The sequence below is a fragment of the Manacus vitellinus genome, unplaced genomic scaffold (assembly GCF_001715985.3).
Source record: "Manacus vitellinus isolate BGI_N305 unplaced genomic scaffold, ASM171598v3 scaffold_183_pilon, whole genome shotgun sequence".
NCBI classification, from domain to species: domain Eukaryota; kingdom Metazoa; phylum Chordata; class Aves; order Passeriformes; family Pipridae; genus Manacus; species Manacus vitellinus.
Window position 1 is genome coordinate 35716 of NW_021939283.1, and position 3946 is coordinate 39661.

Below are 3946 nucleotides of genomic sequence, written 5' to 3' on the forward strand. Positions count from 1 at the left end.
CACCTGGAGCACCTCCTGCCCCTCCTTCTGCACTGCCCTTGGGGTCTGCATTGCTGTTCCCATGTTCTCACTCTGCTCTTCCCTGGCTGGAATTCCTTCTGCACAACAACCTTCTGTTCTTAAATATGTTATCCCAGAGGCGTTACTGTCACTCCTGACTGGCCCAGCCTTGGCCAGCGGCAGGAATTCCATCCTGGAGCCAGTGGCATTGGCTCCATGGGACAGGGGAAGCTTCTGGCAGCTTCTGACAGAAGCCATCTCTGTAGCCCTCCCCCCACCAAAACCCAGCCACACTACACACTGTTCGTTGCAATTAAAGATTTTCCCAACATTTCCCCCCTTTGAGACTTGTTGAAATTTTCAGCAAGTCTCACTTATAAGCCTTATAATATTTTGGGTTACAAACATTAGTACAACAATTCACATAAATTCATAAAAGACAACAATCACTGTCATCACAGTCACTATAATTCATTTGACCCACTGAGAGGGGTCTGGACACCAAAATGGTCTTTTCCAACAACTCCTGAAATCCCCAGGAAATGCCGTCCTTTTGCACATCATGTAAGACTCTAACTTGTTCCCGGATTGTCCAAATTAGTCACTACTTTCTGAGACTGATCTATGTATACACAGTGACTACTGTTTATTATAGTACCGACTCCTCTTGTAAGGCCAAGATCAGATCTAAAGCCCTTCGGTTCGGAGGTGAAATCTTCCTTATTTCTGATACTTCTTTTTGTGTTGTCCACTGAGCATTTGCAGTTTGAGTTCCAATTTTGCCTTCAAATTCTGGGTAGCTATAATGTTTGGGATTACAGCTCCCCAAGTGCCAGTGCCCTTCCAGCTCCAGGTGAAGCCTTTGCACAGAACAGTCCCCAGGGCAGGCCCAGGCCTGTGCTGTGCTGCACAAACCCCTCGGCCACAGGACAAACTCAGCTCCTGCTGACAGAGGAGCTGCAGCCACCCTTGCCTTTATCTAAAAACTGCAGCAAGAAGTTCTCATGAGAACATCGTTTCTTGTTTGGCTGAAGAAGTGATGAAAAGAGATGTTTTGTTTTAAGAAAAACGGTCCTGTTACAGTTCATATGGTTCCCTACAGAAGTAGCGTTGACATAATCCACTTTGCCTCATCGTCCTGGGTTACACAAAGGCTCTGGTATCCACCTTTTCTTTTCCTCCTCCCCTCCCCTCCCCTCCCCTCCCCTCCCCTCCCCTCCCCTCCCCTCCCCTCCCTCCTCCCTCCCTCCCCTCCCCTCCCTCCCCTCTCCTCCATTTTCACCAAATATGCAGACTAATGTAGACTGTGGGGAGGGACTTAGGGCTGTACTTTATTACCCTGGGAGAAGAATGTATCCACAAGTGTGAAAAGTCTGGAATGCTGATGACTCAGACAATCCAAGTGTGGAGGGCACAGCTGCCACCTGAGGCTACGAGCTGGGTCTTGTCTCTTTGTCCTTACACCAATGACTCACCTGTGATAACTCCCCTGGGGAGGTAGCAGGACAATTCACACACATGGCCTGAAGAAACTCATCTTCTTGATGGCCATAATGGATCCACCTGTGCTGACATAACTGGCAGCTGTAACATCTTAGAAGGTGTCAAAGACTCTTGAAATGTCCTGTGATCTGGTGTTAATCACCCAGTGCAGAACTCCCTGCCCTGGGGAGGTACCAGAGGCATTCCCACCTACCCTGAGCCCAATCAGAGACCACACTCAGACTTTACTCAGCAGACTGTGGGTCTCCTTCCCTCACTCCACAGGACTTTTACCTCCCAGACCTCCGCCACCACCTCAGTGGGCTACAACCACCAGCGTAGCAGAACTGCAGCGACCAGGTCTCATTGCTGGATCTGGGGGGTGTCCTGTGGGTCCCTCCAGTCGCAGCCCTGCTCCAACTGCCAGTGCCAGCACTGCAGCCTCACTCCAGCACTGACCCTCCAAACTACTCTGCCAGGTTTCAATGGTGGGGGGAGGCCGGCTGCCATCCTGTTTTGATCAGGTGGGAGGGAGCTTGGGAATTTTCTGGTTAGCTTAACCCAGTTTTATCAGTTTTGTTGGTTAGCATTCTTCTTGGTAAAGAGGTTTTTTTCTTTTTTGTTTTCACTTACATCTGGACATGTTTGGTCCCTCTCTGTGTTGGAGAGAACCAGGGGTATTGAATCAGAGGAAGGAAACTTCCATCCAAGGTCTCTGCAACTCCAAATTCTCTCAAACCGAGACAGGGAGCCCTGGCAGCCTGGAGGGGGAGCACATAGGAGGGGGGACATCTGGGACCCTAAAACTGGGAGCCAAGAGAGAGGAGACTCTAGACAGCCTGGAAAAGTGGTGAGCCTGGAGAGGAGGGACCTCTGGAACAGAAAAGTAAGGAGTGAGGAGAGTGTAGACCCTTGGGATTCCTGGGACCCCCAACAGCGTCGATGGAGGGGGAAGACTGCAGAGAGGGAGACCCTTCAATACATGCGGGACCCGCAGCAGCCCAGACAGGGGGGAATTGTAAAACCCCCAAGGTGGAGAGACCAGAGAGGAGGAACTCCTGGAGGGCTTTTTTGAGCTGAATCTTGATTGTTTGGAGGTTTCTATGGACACTCTAGAAATCTGGCCCCCCAGGCAGGACAGGAGGAAGTCAGTGCCTCTTTACCCCGGTCTTGTGCTGCCTCTCCCAGTCGAGAATGGCCCCCGGCTGCAGGACAACCCCGCTGCCACCGCCGTCCTGCCGGGGCCAGAGTTGGGGGAATGTCCTTGGCCTTCCCTCTGGGCTGGAGGCAAATCCCCTGCCTGTCCTTCTTCCTTCCAGCCCCAGGCCCCAAACTGAGGACGGAGAGCAGAGTGCCCCTGTCCAAGCCTTTTCCAGGAGTGTGCCATGGGAGACAGTGTCCAAGGTTTTGCTGAAGTCCAGACAGACACATCCACACCTTCCCCTCATCCACCAGGTGGGTCACCTGGTCATAAAAGGAGATCAGGTTGGTCAGACAGAACCTGCCCCTCCTAAACCCCTGCTGGCTGGGTCTGATCCCTTGTCCATCCTGTAGGTGCTGTTGGACTGCACTGAGGATGATCTGCTCCAGAACCTTGCCAGGCACTGAGCTCAGGCTGACAGGCCTGGAGTTTCTCAGGTCCTTCTTGCAGCCCTTTTTGTGGATTGGTGTGACATTTGCCAACTTCCAATCATTTGGGACCTCCCCAGTGAGCCAGGGCTGTTGGGAAATGATGGAGAGTGGCTTGGCGAGCTCTTCTGCCAGCTCCTCATCAGCCTTGGGTGGATCCCGTCTGGTCCCATAGACTTGTGGGGATCCAAGTGGCTCAGCAGGTCACTGACTGTTCCCTCCTGGGTTACAGGGGGGCTGTTCAGCTTCCTGTCTCTGTCTACCAGCTCCAGAGGCCACTTGTCCTGAGGACAACCTGTCTTACTGTTGAAAACTGAGGCTAAGAAGGTGTTAAATACCTCAGCCTTTTCCTCATCTTTGGTGACTATGTTCCCCACCATGTCCAACAAAGAATGGAGATTTTCCTTGCTCCTCCTTTGCTAGTGATGTATTTGTAGAAGTACTTCTTGTTATCTCTGACATAAGTGGCTAGATTGAGTTCAAATTGTACCTTTGTCTCTCTAATTTTCTTTCTACATGACCTAACTATATTCCTAAACTCTTCACAAGTAGCCAGCCCTTTTTTCCATAATCAGTAAGCTCTCTTTTCCCCCTAATTTCCTTCAAAATCTCCCTGTTCAGCCAGGCTGGTCGTCTTCCCTGCCGGCTCGCCTTTCAGCACACTGGGACAGCTCCTGTGCATTCAAGACTTCCTTCTGGAAGCATGTCCATCCTTCCTGGACCCCTTTGTTTTCCAGGGCTCTTTCCCAAGCTACCCTCTGAACCAGTCTTTTGAGTAGGTCGAAATCTGCCCTCTGGAAGTCCAGGGTAGAAGTTTTATTGATGGCCCTCTTTG